A 21290-nucleotide genomic window follows, 5' to 3' on the forward strand; every position below is an offset into this window, starting at 1 on the left:
ACTCTTATTTATTGAGCTATCTGTTATTGCTATGTCCAGTAAAACCTAGATCCGGTATTATTTATTTATATACCACAGAGGGCACCGAAAATACATTGCTATAACAACGGGCTCACGCTAAACAATTTATTTTATTTATGCGTTTTTATATAGCGCGGACTTTACCCAAAGGCGTCAGAGCGCTTCACAATAGGAACAGTAATGATACATGAGGCGCTTCACAATAGGAACAGTAATGATACATGAGAAAATTACAAGTGAACAAATTACAAAAGCAAACGTTAAGTTACATACTTGATAACAACCCGTGAAGGTTCTGGCATAAGGCAAACTTCATTAATTACACTCACACCAAACATAATTGTACTCAGAAAAACGAATCCGATTTAGACACACAAACAATGACATTAAGATCAAGCAAGTTGAGGTAAAAGACTTACATCTTCAAATAATTGCCAGTCACTTCTTTGAGTGGGAGACCGGTTGGGGCACTTTTTACGGAAAAACGAGACTGGCGTGTCCCTCCAAAACAGAAACTGACACGCTTGAACTGGAAACTAATACAACCCGTGCAATAGCGAAAGTAAAATGAAAATATTTTTTTACCTTAACTATCCTCAGCCTAACAAGCCAGTCGGCGTCTTCCTAGTAGGCTGCTCGTAACCGCCTGCTGCTGGCCTCTCCCTCCTCACCCTGAGCGGCCACACAGGTCTGTGCTGCTCCGCTGCCAGCGGGAAACCCTTCCAGGGCGAAGCGAGGTCCGGCGCCCCCCACCGGCGAGTTCAGAGAGGGCGGAGCAAGAGGCGGGAGGGAGTGACAGCAGCAGGCGGGGGTCTCACTCTGAGGGTGCACTGGGAGGAGGAGCACACTTCATGCAGCCAGAGGGGGGATCTCGGGCAGCGCGCGAGTCTTATTAGAGCCCAATTCCACTGTACACACACGCCGACCGCGAGAGTAGTTAGTAGGGGCTCAGCTGAAGATGGTTGGGGTGGGGTAGGGGCTCAGCTGAAGATGGTTGGGGTGGGGTTGGTTGTCATGGTGACAGATCCATCAGGCAGGCCTGGGCCAGCCTCCTCCCTGCACGAGCCACGCTCAAGGTCCGGGGGAGCCCGTGCAGCCGCTGTCAGCGTCACCAGCAGTGCACCCCTGCGACTAGACTCTTGCCACACTTCCACCCGATCCACCACAGAGCAAACGGCAAAGCGTTGGTGGCTGCCTTGGCGCAATGTCCAGTTAACCAGTTGCAAATGGTCTTCTGGGTCCAGCCGGTGGATTGAAATCCTTTTATTTTATTTTTATTTATTTTATGCGTTTTTACATAGCGCGGACTTTACCCGAAGGTGTCAGAGCGCTTCACAATAGGAACAGCAATGATACACGAGGAGAAAATTACAAGTGAACAAATTACAAAATCAAACGTTAAGTTACATGAGGCAAAAGTGACAATTGTGAGCAAACAAAATACAAGAGATAGCAAACGGTACATAACAGGAGGAAAAAGTGACGTGTGCAAGTTACAAAAGCGTACAAAGTACAAGTAGAGGTATAATACTACAATAAATGGCAGACAGGAACAAACGTTGCATAGGCAATGGAGGCACTTGTGCAAGTATCAAAAGCAAAGAAAATGTAAGAGGTAGCAAACAGTGTGTTACCTGAGAAAAGTGACGTGTGCATGTTACAAAAGAGTACCAAACACAGGTAGAAGGATAATACTGCAATAAATGGCAGACACTCAAACCACAAGAACACACTGGGAAGCAGGCTCGCAACACCCATTGGCCTCAAAGGGCTTCAGCCCCCCCCCTGTCGTGTGTGGCAGCCCGAGATGAGACATTTCCCGGGCCCGCTCACAGCCGCACCCGAGCACTTCACTGGTCTTTAATCCCTTGGCTGCGGCGGTAATTCCGCCGCAGCGCTAGGGGCGAAGGGGGGGGGGGCGCGGCGTCGCCATGCTCGTGACGGAACCAGTCCGTCACGAGCCTCGGGCGCGCTGTGCTTGTGACGGAGTGGTTCCATCACGGCCCCTCCCGCTCAATAGAACGCGCCGTGCAGGCGCGAAATCAGCGCCACGCAGGCACGGCGGCCGGGCCGTGACGGAACCACTCCGTCACCAGCACAGCGTGTCCGTGGCTGGTGACGGAGTGGTTCCGTCACCAGCATAGATGAGGTTAAAAGACCTTGTGCATGTTAATGGGGCTTTGTTGTTGTTTCACCCCTTCTAAAAGCCCCTGCAGCTCCAATCTGCCGATTGCCTAAAGTTTCAGCCCCCCCCATCGAAATTTTTTCTTAGTCCCCCCCGAAATTTGACTCTAGTTGTGCCTCTGCTGGGAAGGCACTTCCATATTCATGGAGAGTAGAGTTTTCTATAATGGAAGCTCTTCCTTCAGATAGTAGAGAGGACGTGAATTAAATTTGGAAGTGTCTTTGAAGGAGGAGCACTTTGAGGTCAGTTTTGAAGGCCTGGGGGGGAGGTGGTGGTCCGGAGCTTAGGCGGAAGTGACTTCCAGATTCTCACTGCGTTTCCTGAAAAGGATTGGACCATCGATCTTTCCTTCTTGAAAGTGGGAGGTTCAAGCAGTACATTTTCCGCATTTCGTGATGGTCTAGAGCCTCCAGAGAGTTTCAGTTTATTTGCCAGGTAGCGAGGAGAGGAGCAGTGCAAGGCTTTGTGGGTGTTACAGGCAGTCTTGTAGATAGATCTTGCCTCGATGGGAAGCCAGCGGAGGGTGGATAACATGGGTGTGATGTGGTCACTGCTTTTGGCCCCATAAATGAAGCATTAGTACGTTAAAGAGATGGTCGATGTAGTCACTATATATTTACATTAATATAAACAGTAGGCCACAAGACAACTCAAGTTGAGTTAATCAGAAACATGAATTTAATTCTTCAATCAAGTATTCAATAAATGCTCTTACAATTCAGAGTATTCATATAAGTCCGTGTGGTATCTACATACTTTCATTATGTACAGTATAATACAGTGCTCTCAGTGCAGAAAGAGAGAAAGGTTTTGGAGGGAATTGGGGGTGGTTGAGTTAGTGAGGGCCAGGGTAAAGTTGATGTGACATAAACACAATTCAATTATGTATAGTGGACCTTTACAGCCTAATATATGTCCATTGTTCCCTTTTCAATGCATTACACATAGGGCCAAATAGATTGATTTATTCGAATCCTATGGTTTATGCTTGGTAGTTGTATGGTAGTCTACGTTTCGACCCCTGGTAGACAAGGGTTATTGGTTCCTCATAAATGAAACAAGCTGCTGAATGGAGAACAGATTTAAGGGGGGACAGGTGAGATTTGGGGAGGCCAGTAAGAAGAGAATTGCAGTAGTCCCGTCTGGAGAGAACCAGCGATTGGACCAGGGTTTTAAGGTCTTGCTCCGGGAAGAAGCGACGAATTCCCCAAAGAAGGCGCAGTTGTCATCGAGCAGACTTTGCAATGGAATTGATGTGGGAGATTAGATTGAGTTTTTTGTCGAGTATGACCCCAAGGGATTTTACGCTGTTGACTATGATGGGTTTATTGTTAAGTAGATTCATCTGATCCATCCATGATTGAACCGGGGGAAGAGAAAATGAGGAGGAGAGGAGGAGGAATTCAGTTTTGGAGGGATTCAGAATCAGTTGATGAGTTGACATCCAGTTTTGAATGGTGTCGAGAGTAGAGCTTAGGATGGAGAGATCGTGAGTGGAGGCAACCTTGAAGTAAATTTGAGTGTCGTCTGCATAGAGATGATAGTGGATCTCGGATTTACTTAGGAGATTTCCCAGTGGTTCTAAGTAGAGATTGAACAATGTGGGTGCAAGTATAGAGCATTGAGGAACACCTTGACCTACTGCCAAAGGAGATGAAAGACTGTTCGCTATTTTGATCATTTGGGATCTATCAGAGAGGAAGGAAGCAAAACATTTAAGCACAGTGCCCTCCATGCCCATTCTCTGTTGAACAGTGTTGAGGAGAGTGTTGTGATTGACAGTGTCAAAGGCTGCAGAAAGGTCAAGGAGAATTAGAAGACAAGAGCCCCCCGAATCGAGTATCCGCAGCGCGTCATCAATCACTTGCAGCAGGGCTGTTTCAGTGCTGCAGTTTTGGATGAAGCTGGACTGAAAATTGTCAAGAAGATCATTGCCCTTGATACGACGAGAGAGTTGTTTTGCTACACATGTTATGTTATGTTATGTTATAAGCTTATAGAGCGCTATATCACCCAGGGGTATCTTTCTGTGATCTTCGCAAGAAAGGGTAGGTTAGTGATGGGGCGGATGTTGTTGAGGTCATTCGCATCAGCAGTGGGTTTTTTTAAGCAGAGGGGTGACCTGCCCAGTTTTGAAGGAGACAGGAAGGGAGCCTTGACAGATGGAGAGGTTGACCAGAGTGGTCCAATAGGAAAGAGAATGGGTAAATAAGTCAATGGCAATGGCACTAGGGATGGGGTCAAAAGAATGGTTAGAGGGCTTTGTTTCAAGGATGCAATTGAGGAGGGCATCTTCAGAGATGGGGCCAAAGTTCTGCCTAATGGCTAAGGATTTGCGCTCCTCTGGAGGGGTAGGGTGAACGACCTGATCCACAAGTGATTTCACTTTTCCGTCAAAGAATATAGCGAAATCCGCTGCTTTCTTTGTAGAATGCTCCAACTTGTAGGTTGGGGGAGAGCAGTTAGGATTCTTGATGAGATCGAATAATTTTTTGGGTCTATTTTTGGCTGAGTTAAGGAGGGTTCTGAAGTGCGACGCTTTCCCAAGGAAGATGTGCTTGTGGTGCTTGGATCTTGCTGAACGAAGCATGTCCAAATTATCGGTGGAGATTACTTGCCTCCATTGTTTCTCCAGAAATCTTAGGTGCTTCCTTTCTTCATAGAGGGATTAGTTGAACCAAGGTGCTGAGGGAGTGGACCTTTTCTTTTTGCTTTGGAGAGGAGCGACGTTATTGATTTTGACTGCAAGGACTGTGAGGCATTGGGAGGTGAGTTTGTCAACATCTAGGTTCGGGTCTAGCCTTGGAAGTGATAGCAAAGCTGATTCACAGAGGGAACCGATGTCAATATTTTTAGTGTCATGGAACCAGGAGGTAGCCCTCTAGGGTTGTCCAAGAGTTATAGAGTGTGATAGGTGATGAGAGAATGGGATGAGGAGGTGGTCAGACCAGTCTACATGAATAGGGGTAGCGATAGAAAGCATGCCTGCTTTAGAAATAAAAAGGTCCAGGATTGAGCCCTTAGAGTGTGTTGATTCTGTGCAGTGTTGGATAAGATCGTTTGCAGAGAGGAAGGTAGCCAGCAAATTCGCAGAAGAGTCTTGCGGTAAGCCCCAGTGGAGATTGAAGTCACCCAAGAAGATCTGATTGTCATTTTGCGAGAATAGGTCACTGATGAAGTCAGTGAGTTCCTCCATAAACGAAGGGCCGCTACAAGGCGGGCGGTAAATGGCACGGATTCTGAGGGTTGAGCGGTGTTGTAATTTAAGCTCAAGAGATAGGCATTCAAAAGTGCGGAAGGAGCTGATAGGAAAAACCTTAAGTTGAAGGGAGTTTCTAAAGATGACTGCAACACCTTCCCCAACTTTGTCAATTCTGTAATTCCTAAATATAGAATAACCTGTGGGTAATAGGAGATCAAGCATAGAGTGAGCGATATTGTTGAACCAGGTCTCTGTGAGGAAGAGCATGTCAAAATTGTGAAGGGTGATGGTATCAGAGATTTCAAGTTTGTGTTTTATTGCAGATCTGCAGTTGTGGGCTGCATACACAAAAAATGTACTTTGACTTACGTTTTTTCAGTGTCAGCGGCTTACTCCTGACTTGCCAGTGTAAGCCAGGAGTACTAATGACTTACCAGAAGTAAGCCAGCAGTACTACAACAGGAAGACACCTACTTATATTGAAATGTTTGCTAGGAATTAATTTTGACCAGTTTCCCGTTTCATAGTGGAAATTGCAATATTGGAAATTAAAAAGTGGGTGGAACTCGTAAGTAGTGAATGGGTGGCATTGGCGTCACTAGAAATTAATTTTAGTGGAGTGAGCTCAAATAAGAGCTAGTGGGACAAAGGTTAATTGAAAAGGGCGGGTGTACTTTATTGTGTTATAAAATTGGGCGAGCCAGCTAATGAAGAGGGAATGCTGTGCCTATGGTATGGCTTGACTCTAAAAGCCTTGGCACGAGCCGAGCCCTGAAACACTTTGCCATGTAAATCCGGCAACAAACATGATGTTAATCTATCATAACATCTCTTTAAAAATTGTATTTCTTTAACATTCGTTTCACCGTGGTGCATCAGATCATATCACTGCATTCAAAGACGTTTATTAAGAATGCTACTTTTAAAACATCTTCAGAAACATTTCTGCCCGCCACCTATTAGTGAACTAAAAACTAAGTCAATTGTCATGTGCACCATATATGTGGCTTAGGCCTAGATGTATCAAGCCATTCGCGAATCGCAAAGGCCGAAATTCGCAGAATTTCAGCCTTTGCGAATCGCAAACGGTCTATTTGCATGTTTTGGCATGCATCAAAAATTCGCAAATTAAGGAATTGCAAAAATTTGCGATTCCTTATTTTGCCATAGCATTTAAGGAATCGCAATTTTGCGATTCCTTAAATGCTATGTATGTAGCATTTTTGAATTACGAATTTTGGTTAAGAAATCGCAAATTACCACCAACTTTTAGTTGATGGTAATTTGCGAATTCTTTAAAAAATGCACAATTTGGCATTTTTGAAGGTGGCATGTGACGCACACACATGCCCATAGGGCATGTATGTGCGCCATATGCACACACATGTAGATTTCAGGGGTACAGCAGGGTGTCTTTGAGACACCCCTGCACCCTTGAAATTATTCTCAATTTGCGATTAGCAAATTGCGAATCGCAAATTGAGAATTATTTCACACTAATTCCTATGGGCCTCCTGGCTCATAGGAATGCATGGGAAATTATTCCTTAATTGCGAATTCGCAAAATGCGAATTCGCAAATAAGGAAGACTAAGAAATCGGAAAAAAATAGCGTTTTTCTACATACATTCAATTTTGCGATTTCTAAATAGCGATTCCTTAAAAATCGCTATTTAGAAATCGCAAAATTGAATGTTGATACATCTGCCCCTTAGATTCTTAGTGTAGATGGAGCAACATAGATTAGATAATTCAGTGCTTAATTTGAGCCTGTGGTTCCCGGTGCTGGCACTTAATTGTTAGCACCGGCACATATGACAGTCTGCCACATTGTGGCACTGTTTGTCTAATTTAGAGATGTGCACAACAGCAGTAGTTTAATAATTCAGTGCACATAAAAATGCCTAAAACTTGCAACCCAAGCCATATTTATAGCTTTGGGGGCCTGGAATAGTCTGAATTGTCACACTTGTAGGGTGATGGTCAGTACTTGTGTTGGTGCTGTCATTAGCAGTGCTGGCAAGGACAATAGGCAATCCAAGAGGCAGTGCCCCCTAATGAGGACCCCAGCACTTTTTTTTAAAACAAATTAAGCACTGCTAGATACTAAACCAAACAAAAAGGTTTTATTACAGCATACATCCTGAAAAAAGTATTTGAAGATGCTCTCTAATGTGATAATGAAAAGAGGAGGCTCGTTGAACCAACATATTTGCCTAGGATCACACATTTTTGTCTAGCAGGAAAGCTAGGATTTATCCAGGTTTTATAGTTCCATATTGTGAATTTCAGCCACTAGGTCAGTATCTCGGCCTCTTGTTTTGCATCAAAGATGAATGCTTTGTCTCAATCTTGGCATATGACGTTATGCTGTGGTTTTCAGGCAGAAACCACATCAAAGCTCAGTCAGTTTTGCGCTTGAAGGTCCAAGTGGACATCGAGCTGAGCCAGAGCCAGACATCTGGCTCTAGCCCATAGTGGGTTGCTGTTAGAACTGGGGGTCTCTAGTTGGCTGAGGTAGGTACCTTAGTTCAAATAGGGACCCTTGCTTCTAGTCAGGGTAAGGAGGAACACACTCTTAGATAACCCCTGCTCACCCCATGGTAGCTTGGCATGCGCAGCCAGGCTTATCTCCAAGGCAATGTGTAAAGTATTTGCAACCACACTCTCAGTAACACAGTGATAATACCACAAATGGACAACACACTGGCTTAATAAAAATAGCGGTATCTTTATAAAAAGGAATACGATGAGACCAAACTATAGAAATCCAACATATGCGTAGTTGTAATATTTCACTTTGCCGGTTATTAAGCCAGCAATCACTTGTACATTCTTGCAGTATTAATGAGCAATTCACGATCTCTGTTGTGCAGTTCCAATGCAATGCAATGCAGTTCGTAATGTAGTAATAAGACAGTTCTTAATGCAAGAATCAGGCAGTCCGTAATGCAAGAATAATGTGGTTCATAATGCAAGAATCAGGCTGTTCGTAATGCAAGAATAATGCGGTTCGTAATGCAAGAATCAGGCAGTTCGTAATGCAAGAATAATGCGGTAAGCCAATCTGCGTGGTCAACTCTGCACCACTAGGCCCCAACAGCAGAGACAATGGTCGTAAGCTTAAAGGGGCAGCCCTGGTACTGCTGGGCAGGTACGGGCTGCTCAGGGCCTCAGCGCGTCTAACGCGGTGCAGCGGTAGAGAGATACACTCCTGTACTCCTTCTGCACGCTTCCCCAGGCCACACACGCTTGCGGCTCCCGATCGGAGTCCAAGCCTTACCTGGGGGGTGCGCTGCTTCGCTCTCTCTCTCTACGCTCGTCGGATGTCTTGCTGGGCGATCCCGATCACTTTGCAGCTCTGTTGCTAGGCGGCCCTATAGCTGGATGGGTTACGGCGCTGCCTTCTCCTTCGTTGACGATCTTGGGCAGATTTCTTTCGACAAACAATGATCACGATCCCTTTCACCTTGTAGCTTCCTTAGCTTCAAGAAATCCTTTAGCACTTTGCGGCTTGGGCCGCGGCGGCGATCTTTACTCACAGCCTCAGTTACGATGATGGCTCAGGCCACAAACAGCAATGCAGCAGGGGGGATGATGTTTAACGTTGTGGGGGCAATGCGGTCACGGGGCACTTCGTAAAAAGCACCGCGGACCACACAGCAGTCTAAGGCGTGCAAAAAGCACACGCACACAGCGTCGCTGAGACACACTTGGAAACTTTTATGTTCCTGAGTTTCTCAGGCCCTTGGAGACAGGTGACTTCAGGACATAGCACACAGCAAAGTCCTCTCAAGCAGGGGGACACAGCACACAGCAAAGTCCCTTGTTCTCTCCTCAAATCAGCACACTGGAGGCCAGCCCCAGAACACACAGCAAGGGCAGTCCTCCTCTTCAATCTCTTCAGCTGTTATTCTTTGCCAGAGGTTCCTCTTGATCACGAAGTAGTTTCAGTCCTTTTTCAGTATGGATTTCAGTCGTGAGTTCAAGGGTTTCAGCTCACTACATTTATACCCCTAAATGCCTTTGAAGTCTTTGTGTTCAGGGGGGCTCTGACCCCGGTCCAAACCAGACCTGGGCATCTTCCTGCCAGTGCACACCCTCTTCCTTTGATAGTCAGGGTGTGGGGCCCAGGCGCTCAGAGGTGAAGCCATTCTTTGGTGGCAGCAACACAGCCCTCTTCACATCCAGGGGGCTACTCCTCCCCCACATCAAACGCAGGCCAGCCTTTTGCAGTCTCACCTACTCCTCTCTGGGGTCAGGACACTTCCCAGACCCGGTCACATCCAAATCCAGACAGGCAATACACAACCAGGCAGAGGCACACAGGATGGTTTAAGACAAGAAACCAGCCACTTCTAAAAGCATGGTTTCTAAACACACTATTAAAAAAACATCTCCACAAAAATGCGTTATTAAATTCTGAGTTCAGGCACACTAAACTCCATCTCTCCATCTTATGCCTATGGGAAGATATGCTGGAAACATGGGACACAGCAGTCCCCGTTCTGTCCTATGGGCAAGATGGCCTTGCAACCGTGAAAAACGAATTTGGAAGTATTTCACTGTCCAGACATGGTACACACCCCAGTACATGTCCTACCGTTCACATACACTGCACCCTGCCCAGTGGGGTACCTTGGGCCTACTGTAGGGGTGTCTGATGTGCGTAAAAAGGGAAGGTAAGGCCTGGCAAGTGGGTGCACTTGGCAGGACAATGCTGTTAACAAACTGTGCGTAGGCAGTGCAGTGGCAGGCCTGAGATCTCTTCTTAGGTCTACTTATCTGGGTGGCATAATTTGTGCTGCAGGCCCACTAGTAGCATTTGCATTACCAGCCCTGGCACAAATAGTGCGCTTTACTAGTAAGGCAAACATACCAATTAAGGACAACCAATCACCATAACACTTTATACAAAGAGCACTTGCACTTGGAAACTGATCAGCAGTGGCAAAGTGCCCAAAGCATCTAAGTTGGTAACATAATGTCAGAAAAAGGTCTAGGAGGAAGGCAAAAAGTTTATGGAACTTTAGCCAAAAGGGGCCAAGTCTAACAGTTGCCCACCTCTATTATGTTTGATAGCTCTGTGAGTTTGTGCCTTTGTTGCAGATATGCTTGTGCAATCTGATGGTCACAAGATACAACTATGGTAAAATGGTTTAGTGAGCTACATAACCTGTAAGCCATTAGTTTGAATCCTTTCAGGTTTCAAACAAATCTTTTGTTATTCTGAGGTAGCGAAAAATGGTCCCACTGGGTGATAATAAACACAAAAAATCCAGTTGGTAGTGTGTGGTATGTAAACTTTCTCCAGACAGATATACTTGAGATTCCTGTACAGCATGGGGCTTTAACCTGTGGTCCGGGGAACCCTGGGGTCCGCGACTGCTTAGAAAATTAAATAATATTAACAGATTAATAAAGTGTATATTAAAAAGCAAACAAAATTTAAAACGGAACATATGAAAAGGTCTCGTAAAGGTGAAGGAATTTGAAATTAGAGGCTTAAAACTAAGTTAATCTCCTCAGATTGATTCGTGGAAGCAGTGCAAATTCATCAAACAGAATATAGTAGGGATGACAAATGGCCTCAATTGAATTTAGTAAGCCTCCAAACTTCCTATTGTAATTAAAATTTAGATTTTTTTTATATTTGTAAATTAAATCAAATATTTCATCATTTGTTTATTGGAGGAATACTTGTTTTTGTATTTTATGCATTTTTTTTGCAGTTCAAATCATCGAAAATGCTTAGGCCGTTATCTTCTGCTTCCAGTAACAACGCAGTGGGGGTCCCCGGATTCCAATAATGATTCATTGGGTGTGCCCAGGTCCCATTAATGATTACGGGGGCAGCAGGGGCTGGTCCACAGAAGTCAAAAGGTTAAAAACCACTGCTGCAGGGTATAGGTTGACCTAGTTATCTTATGTAGATGCAGAGTGGACAAAAGTTTAAAAAAAACACTTATGTCACCTATAGCTCAGTTTATTGCTAGGAAATTTGTGAAGTGACATTCACATGTATCTTCATCTCCCTGATGAGCTGATGGGGTTGGCAGCAGGATGTGAACGTCCAGCTTTGCTCTATTTGACGACTGACTCGTGTTCTCACCAAGGACACAACTTTAAGAAAAGGAATTAGAATGACCTTTGATGTAATCATATTTGCAGCCCACCCCACCTCTTTTTGCAGGCTACTGATCAGCTCTGAAAAGCACAAACTGAATGTGTGCTGCACGTTGCACCAGCCCAGGATACAGACCTGACTATTTAGTCAGGGTCAACCCTGAACTGGATCCTGGTACAAGAATAGCTGCCGGAACTGGTTTGTGACTGCTTCCCGTGCAATGCCAGTTCTAGGTTTTGACATCTAAGGTTTTACACAGTTTTTAGTCGAAGTTTATGTGCGCTTTCTTCTGAGCACATACAACCCAGTTCCAACAAGTCATTTGCCACAACTGGATCCAGTTGCACCCATTTGCAGCTGGCCAGTTAGAATGTTAACCAGGGTGGTACTAATGAGGAGATAAGTTGTACGAGGATGACCCTTTAAAAAGAGTAAGATTCTAGGGTATCAAAGTCACTTCTCCAGATAGTTACAGGCATTGGTGGGTTTGTTTCTCTGTACTAAGCAGGTAATATCGAGTTCCTGTCCATCATCAACAATATCCTCCCTTCCAGCACTGCCAAACACAGGAGGCCCTACTGCATCTTGACTCTTTGTCTCTGCTGATGTACAGAAAGCATGAGTCCATTTTAAGCCATTCCCGTGATCCCTGTTCCATCTTGTAGATGATATACTGACAGAGCATGGAGCACTGGGTCGAAGACTGCAGACAGGTAAAGCAAAGCCAGCAGTCTGAGGCCTGCCACATCAATCGTTTTGTAAAATTGGTCAGTCATAGTACTGCCCAGGTTGGAAGTCAGACTGGTTGAGATCCAAGGCATGATGATGGGTCTAAGGCTGCGGTTTCTTTTGAAAACATTTATACAGTTTTACAAAAAGGTTTAGGAGGCCCCAAGCAAGCATTACTTGGCAACAACCAAGGTGGTTGACATTTCTCATCACTGATGTCCCAAGGTCTGCGCAACTTTGATTACTGAAAACCTCTTTGGTGTTTGATTCTCAGAGTAGTAGGGTGAGCTGTCTAAGGCTTCTCAGGGCGGTAGTGTGGAAGCAGTGATTCAGGACAAGCACACAATAAAACCTAACAATGACTGTCCAGCACAGTGAAAAAAATAACTTTATTACACCAACTTCCTATTACAACTCAAATCGATTATTCAAGGAACACAGAATTCTAACAAAGTGCTATAGATAAATATTTCTTTTGTATACTTCAGAGTGACGCCCAAAGTGCGATGGGTATGCCCAGATGTGTGTGGGTCCTGTGCTCACTGTGTCAATGGAACTGCGCTACACCCAACTTCAGAACCCTAAAAAGGGTGAAACTAGATTTGGGTTGCTTGTATTCTGGTTCAGGGAGGGCCTGGCCCGACAGTTTTGGACTGGGCTGTTTTTATTGAAGCAGGGCCAAGACTAATTTGCATATGGATGGGTCAAAACTGAGGTGGCATGGTGTGCAAAATAACGATGGACTAGGATACGGTATTGAGTAACTATCAGTGGCTGAGATTAATTAAAGCATTCCACCCATCACTTTTTTTGTATACTTCCGTGTGATGCCCTAAGTTTGATGGGTATATCCAGATGTGAGTCCCATACTCACTGCAGCACTGGAACCATTCTACACCTGATTGAAGAGCCCCAATCAGGGCGAAGCCAGTCTTAGGTGGCTTGTGTTCCTGTTTGGGGAGGACCTGGCCTGGAATATTGGGCTGGACTATACATTTTGGAGCAGGGTCAAAAATGATTTGTATATAGGTGACTCCAAACTCAGATGGCATGGTGTGCAAAAACAGGATGGACTGGGATACGGCTTTGAGTTATTATCAGTGGCTGAGATTAATTCAAGCATTCCATTTATCACTTTTTTGTATACTGAAATCTTCGGTGGTGGCATTCGAGCAAACATACAAATCCCCCTACCCAAACGACGATGAGCATCCAACCACGGCACACTGATAAGAAAGACAGGAGACCTGTACAGATCAAAGGCTATAGGTATCACAAGCATGCATCACAGATCTAGGGAGCACAGCACAAGCAAAACCGCAGGAGGTGGTATGCGTCTTTTTATCGGTGCAACACGCCAGATTCATAGGAGGAGTCAGGGAGAATCACTCTAGCACTTAGGTCAGTTCGTAAGATGTCCGTCCTGGTTGGATGTGACCTGGGGCAGCAGCCACACTTATGGGTCTACAGTATAAACATGTGGTTCAGTCAGAATTACTTCAACAACATTTACAAAATTCTTAGGACATTATTCTTCTCTCCATATTGTTTCATATTGAATACATTGAATAAAGAAAACCAAGATCAACGGTTTAATGTCAAATTCATTCAAACAATATATATCATTATGAATGTAACATACTTATTTTGCAATAATACTTCTTAAAATCAGGATGTGCTAGTTTGATGACTATAAATAAAGAGCTTGTGCAGTGTGAAAGCGGTGCTAATTTGAAAAAGTAGCAATTTTTCCATGAAAGTTTACAAATGTTTTCATTTTTTTTAAACATATTTTATTAATTTTTCAATTTTCAACCCATCAATTACAGCATTTTGTAGTTATACACAATAATGTAATACATTGAAATCACCGTACAATGTACGTGCATCATCATCTCCAAGAAGTGAATTACATATGAATACAACTATCCCATCCCTCCCTCCCTCCCTCAACATTGTCTGGCACCGACCACTCATAGCGCATGTGGCAAAGTGTTCCCCTATCCACTCCCAACTGCACATATACGTTCAAAGTGTATGTGTGCACCCTATGGCGCAGAATCCACAAACAATGGAGTTCAATAATCGTGGAAACTGGAAACAGGGGTGAGGTGATAAAACAATTGTTAAGTTCAAGCTACCGGGACAGGTGGCGGGGCCAAGGCCTTGAACGCTTCCAGAATACTGTCCCAGTCTAAAGAGATGACTCTGTTGCGCAATCCCTGGGCTTCCTTCCGGCAGATAGCAGCACTGTCTGCTCCACCCCATCTCACCACTTCCCCATGCCAGCCATAAAGCTGTGGGGGTGTGGCCGATTTCCACTGCATCGTAATGGAGCGCTTAGCCATGAACAAAGTCAGGTCTACAAAGCGAAGTTGCACTTTCTGCGCCTTAGAGCGTCGTATCAGTTATAAAAAAACACACTGCAGGTGTGTCTGGGACGACAAATGTTTTTATAAACATCTTGGCAATGATCTTTTTGCCAACATCCTAATAACAGTGGGGAATTGACATAAACTGTCTACCAACCAGATGTCAGTAGTCCAAGTTCTATTTTGAAAAACGTCGATGTTTCGACCCCTTAATAAATACGTGTGACTCATTTAATCCACAGCGGTCTTCCTCAGGATCAACTGAAAAAACTAAGCCATCCAAAACCTAAGGTTGCAACTACATATCCCAACTGACAACCTCACAAAATGTCTTACTTTTAACTGATCGACGTCGCCTGACTTCTTAAAAGGCTAAATCCAAGAGGACTTTCAACAGACAAACAACAACGTATTCTTCAGTGTACTAAATACTTGGCAAAATGTGAGGAGGGGGACTAGGTAGTAGTTCCCAATGCGGCTTACCGCACAGTCTTGGGACGTATATCTCAAGCATGTGTGATGACCATGGAAGGCTCAAACGGGGTGAAGATCTACTGCAGCACTCTGGATGGCTGCTCCAACTTTCCCATTAGTCTGGTCACATTCAATAGCACAAGGCTCAAATAAGGGGTATACGTGCAGTGCTTTACCAAGGGAAATCCAAAATGCATCCCACCAATCTTATAACCACACACCTGCATACCATACAGATTCATAATATCAATCACCTGATGCTCTTTGCACACATACCATAGACCAAGGATGTCAGCAAATTGCCCAGACTTGGCACATTAGTGGAATTTGGAAGAGGGAGGCTATGGACTTCTCACTTGTTTCAGTAACCAGAAAAAGGCTTGTCTGGTACTGAAGATTAAAAAGCAGTATGCTGCCATCACTGCTAAGCTTTAAGGAACCCGGTACATGACCGATAGTCCCATGTAGAAAAAAAGGTACATTTGGTGCACCATTCCAGACCACAGAGCACTCTGGGTCATCCATCACCTCACGCAATCCAGGTATCAGCGTGCACACATGATTCTCACATGCTAAAAATCAATAATACTGTGGATACTTCAGTTGGGTAACTCATGGCAGGGGTGCTTACTCACAAAATCATATATAGGACATTCTCATCTCAAAACAGTTCCTAACTGGACTGTATTGTAAGAGATTGTGGGTGCTGAATACCAGAAACCTGAGAGTGTAGAAAAAGTCCTTCTACTAGACATCTCCCTCATACCTGATGCACCATTTGTTCTCTATTTTCTCATTTTCTGTTTTAATATATCCAGCTCACTGATGCTGCAACATCACCAGGAGGAGCACTACTATTGTTCCCATTAGCTCAAAGCCACTGTTATTGGAGATCTCATCCCTACACTCCCAACAAATGAATGTGTGGTGAAGCAAATCTTTCAGATATCAAATGCAATATCACAGATCACATTATGTATAAAACTGAAATATGAAGCGTGCATTGGGTATGACCTGCAGGGTACACTGAGTACAGTATACACAGAGGCACGAACTATGTTCATTGTGCAGTACTTACAGGGGAAATCATATGGCTTAGCCCTGCAGTTAGCAGACACCAGGTATGGCCTGTGACCATACCCAGCATGTTGCTGGTCCAAAGCAAGGCTTGCTGCCTTGCTATGTGCAAAATACAGGCAAGACATGGCATCCATGACTCTTCCTCCTTACACAGAACATGTGACTGGTTGTTCAGCTCTGAAGCCCTGCCTTTTACGTTGTCATATGTCCTGTCAGTGATGTCAGTATGGTTTGCGTTGTCACCTGTGCTATCATACTTAGGGTCATAAGAGTACACTGATGTGTAGTAATGTTATGTTAGGTGGATTTCTATGCTGCAACTTATCACCCGGGAGGGAATCCAGGGGCTAGAACAGGAGTGTGGGCTCGGCAATGCTCCTAGTTGACCAGCCAGCTCTTCAGCTTCCTAGAGAAGTTGAGGAGTGGAGTAGCAGTTCTGATGTGTAGAGGAAGTTTGTTCAAGTTTATTGTTCGGGATTAAGGAGAAAGCGCGGCCTACTGTCATGATTTTGCTGATGTAGAGGATTTGTGTGAAAGAGACAGACGTGGAGCATAGTTGTCTAGTGGTATGTTACAGTTGGTTGTTCATTGAGGTAAGCTGGTCCTGTGTTGTGGAGGGCCTTGTAGGCATTTTTGGATGTGTAGCCAGTGGAGTTCAGTGAGGTAGGGAGTGATGTGGGTGTTTCTGGAGATGCCTAGGATGAGTCTGGAGGCAGTGTTTTGAAAGGTCTGGTGTCTTTGTGTGAGATGGTTGGAGATTCCGACATAGAGGGTTGCCATAGTCTAGTCTGCTGGTGATGAGGGCTTGGTTGACTGTGCTTCTTGTGTGCATGGGTAGCCTTTTGAAGATCTTGTGGAGCATTACAAGGATTTGGCAGCAGGATGTGGTCACAGTGTTGGCCTGTTTGTTCATCGTGAGTTTGCCATCCAGGATTATGCCAAGCTCTCTGGTATGATCTATGGGGGTGGGCATGGGACCCAGGTCAGGTGGCCATGAGGAGGAGTTCCAGGAGGATTTCTTATTTCCAAAGATCAGGATCTCCATCTTGTCAGTGTTGAGTTTGAGGCCGTTCTCTTGCATCCAATTTGCCACGGTGGACATGCAGCCGGTGAAGTTGGTCTTGGTGGTGTTTTTCATGTCAGAGAGGGAGAGGATGAGCTGAGAGTCATTAGCGTAGGAGACAATGTTAATGTTGCGGGCTCTTATGATGTGGGTGAAGGGCATCATGTATATGTGGAACTGGGTTGGGCTGAGGGAGGAGCCAGGGGCGACCCCGCGGATTAGCTTCTTGTGCTTGGAGGTGAAGGAGGATTCTGTCTCGTTGTGTCCTGTTGGAGAAGAAGGATTTTTCCAGCTCAGTGCGGGCCCTTGGATACCTGAATCCCGGCAACAATGTTACCATGGGAGACGCTACAGAGAGTTTGGGCAGGAAGAAGGTGGCGATTTCTCCTCTGTCCATGATGGTTCGGATGTCATCTGTTGCTGCCACAAGGGCAGTTTCCCTGCGGGTTTTGCTGTGGAACCCTGACCGGGTTGTCTCCAGGAAGTGGTGCTGTTTGAGGTAGTTGGAAAGTTGCATGTTGATCGCTTTCTCCAGGACTTTAACCGGGGAGATGGGCCTGAAGTTGCTGAGGACATTCGGGTTGGCTAAAGGTTTTTTCAAGAAAGCTGTGACCTCTTCCTGTTTCCAAAGGTCCAGTAAATTTCCGCTGAGGATGGAGGAGACTTTATTTTTTAAACATCTTTATTTACTGTGTTATATATTCATACATACAACATACAGATGCAACCCTGCCTCTTCCAGCCTGTGAACAGTGCCGGAATAAAGTCCATTATAACTACAAACTCATCATTCAAAGGATCACGTTCATGTGGGGTAATCACATTGCAGTCGTCTCCAATCCACCAATCCCCTCCCTGCAGGACTCCCCCACCCATAAGTATTCCAAAAAAGGCAGAAAGTTGGCCGTGCCATCCTCTAATCATCTCCCGCCAGTGAGGGGACCATAGTGGCAGTTCCCTGTAGCGGTTCTGACTGTCCATCCATAGGAGTAGTGTAGCCCCCACAGAACTCCTGTCCGCCAAGCCTTCCCCCTGAGACAAATCTCCCTCCTCAGGGTCCACCAAATTGTGTAGCAGGTCGATTCAGATCATAGAATCCTCATTCGTCTTCTCATCAGTTCTCACCTTTCTCATTCTGCGCTCTTCCGCCACCACCCATTCCTCCATGTCTCTCATCCATGCAGCCACCGCCAGCCCTGCGTTTGCCATCCAAGCTTGCTGTTTAGCCAGGAGGAGCTCCAGTTGTGCAAACTGTCTCTGCATCCAACATCCCTGGAATGAGCCCCAATAAGAATAGCTTAAATCGAGGGTTACGGCCTGCAGTTTACCTATAACCTCAGCCCAATATGGCACCACCTCAGGGCACCTCCAGCTCATATGGAGGAAGTTGACATCATCTATTTTGCATCAGGGACATTTGTGGGGTCGTTGGCAGTATATATGATGTAACCACGCAGGCGTAAAGTAGGTGTGATGAAGGATCTAAAAATGCACGAGTTTAAACCATGCGTTACTGGACACCTCCCTCATGTGAACGCATGCTCACCCCCATTCATCATTTATCAGTGTCTCTTGTAGGTCCTCCTACCAACTGTGTCACAGTTTTATAACTAGCAGCGGCCTATATTGTTTGACAGTTCTCACTTGAAATGCCCCATCCAATCGTACCGTCAGGGTCTGTGAAATAATTGGAACTGCAGGGAACCAAGTCCATATTTCCCTAATCGTTCTGGCCAATTTAGCAAACTTCAAAAACTGTCCCGCTCCCACACTAAAAGTGTCCTGGGCCTCCTAGAATGTTATACAAGTATCTTCTGAGACTATATCTCCTGGTGTGGTGCACCCTATCTCTATCCACCGTTGAAGGGACATGTCCTGGCCGATACATATAAACAGCTGAAGCCATTCCTAGGGAAGGTCTCTGGCAAAGGGTGGTGACTTGAAGACTCGCCTCGCAACTGATTCCCACGCCCTAGCCTCTTGGTGCTTTATGTAAGGGCATGCTGTTGGTTTGCACACTCCTGCCATAAGGCAGACTGGTAAATTCACAGCCTCCTCCATCCCCGCCAACAGTCTTCACCCAGTTGTCCTCTGCTGCCCACCTATGCACAGCATGTTGGAGATGAGCATCATTATAATACAATTCCTGATCCGGAAGACCCAGCCTCCCTTTCTTAGGATCCAGCTTTCTCAGGATCTAGCTTGAGTACCCCTAGACCTAGCTCTTCTTCCCCGCTCAAACCAGTGACACCAGCAGGCAGTCCTGCATCTTAAATATAGTGTGAGGTATTGGACACAGGGGGTTCTGCAATACATAGAGGCACTGTGGAAGAAACACAATTTTTGCAACTGCTACTTTACTAACCGTGGACAATGGCAGCATATTCCAAGAGCGTACAGAGGCATGGAGTCCGAGGATGGAGGAGCTGATGATGGTGGGGAAACTAGAGCTTATTAATGTGCTTCCCAGTTTGTACATGTAGTGTGGGCAAGGGTCTACAAGAGGCCCTGGGTGGATGGTCTGCAGATATTGTCCTCTGTGGTGAGTGGGTTCCAGTTTGTTAAGAGATGGTGGGAGGTTACGTGATGATGTCCTCTACGGTGAATTGGGGTGGGAAGTTGGTGTAGATCTTCAGTATTTTGTTGTGGGAAAGTCAGAAAAGGTTGTTGCAGATGATCTGTGCGGGGATGATGGTGTTGGAGGCTGCTGTATGGTTGGTGAATTATTTGGTGATGTTGAAGAGTTCTTAGTTGGAATTGGAGCAGGATTTTAATCTGTGCATGAGGGCCACTTTTCTGGCTTCTTTCAGCTGAGCCGGATATCTTCTGAGTGTGGATTTGTAGTCGTCTGTGGAGGTGCTGTCACGGCTGGTTCCCTGTCTTCTTTCTGGTTGTTTGCAATAGTACTTGGAGTCTTTTAGTTCTTTTGTGTACCAGTAGGCATAAACGCAAGTTCTGGTATGTCTGATCTTCAGGGGGGGGGAGAGGGGGTTGGCACAATTTACGATCTCTTTTAAGGCAGATAGGAACGGAACATCCTATCACCTGTGAGGATAGGCTGACTGGATCTAAGGGTGTGGGTCCAGTCTGCTTGTGTTATGTTGTTCCAGTTGCAGGTATGGACGGTGGTTGGTTTTGGTTTGCTGCGGTGAGGAGCGTTGATGTAGAAGTGTACGATGGAGCTGTCAGTCCATGTGAGCAGTTGCTAGCTGTGACGATTTGGTTGAGTGTGTGTCTGGTGATGTGGTTCAGGCCCTGTACAAGTTACGTGAGTTCAATGTTGTTGAGGTTTTTCTAGTTCAGTGGCATTGTGGTCCATAGGGTCATCGAGATGGATGCCAAGATCACCAGGCAAGAGAAAGTCATTGGATCTCATGGCGATAAGAGTGATGAAGCCGGTGAGGAGATTGTTGAAGGTGGTGCGAGGTGCGGGCGGGCAGCAGGTGAGGGCGGCTGGGATGGTAGTGGAGCGGTTGAGATGCAGCTGGAACTGCAAGTGTTTCATGAGCATTGTTGGCTCGTTCATTCAGATACTGCAGGGATTGTATCTTTGTGGATGATTGCAAGGTCTCCTCCAGGTTAGTGGAGTCTGTTGTGGTGGACAATCTGGTAGCCGGGGGAAAGGGTAGGGATGGCCACTCTGATGTCAGGGTGTATGATGAGCTGAGACAAGTTTTGGTGAGAAAAAGGATGCCCGGGGAGTGTGGGTCAATAAGGTCCCAGACTTTGGTAGCGTGTTTGTATAGCGTTCTGGGGGCCTCATTTACATGGCCATTGCGCCACCGGCATGTCACTATTTTTGACACACTAATGATGCAGTTTGCCTGCCCATATTTACAAGGCCACGAAAAGTTACCCTGCGTGGCTTTGCATGGCCTTGTAAAGATCGGCCCCTTTTACGCATTACTCTGCATGAAAGGGGTGTTCCATGGATGTTGCTGTTGGTGTTCCCAAACAAAATCCACGAACTCTGACACATTCCCAGATTTACAAAGTTTTGTAAAGCTGGGAATGCATCAGAATCCTATGCCTCTCCGG

The 21290-nt window shown here is 45.6% G+C and overlaps 1 protein-coding gene across 3 annotated transcripts in view; it reads right to left on the minus strand.

The window, feature by feature from the left end:
- The window catches only part of PLA2G7 (phospholipase A2 group VII), a 324365-nt gene that overhangs the window by 227976 nt on the left and 75099 nt on the right, over nt 1–21290 (minus strand). The window contains exon 1 of one of the 3 annotated variants that reach the window (XM_078647672.1): nt 607–739. The exons of the other annotated variants lie outside the window; for them this stretch is intronic. The gene's annotated coding sequence lies outside the window, so the exon portion shown is untranslated. Of the gene's footprint in view, nt 1–606; nt 740–21290 lie in introns of those variants that run through there. 3 annotated transcript variants of the gene reach the window in all.

The sequence above is a fragment of the Lissotriton helveticus genome, chromosome 6 (genome assembly GCF_964261635.1).
Source record: "Lissotriton helveticus chromosome 6, aLisHel1.1, whole genome shotgun sequence".
In the NCBI taxonomy this organism is placed as follows: Eukaryota; Metazoa; Chordata; class Amphibia; order Caudata; family Salamandridae; genus Lissotriton; species Lissotriton helveticus.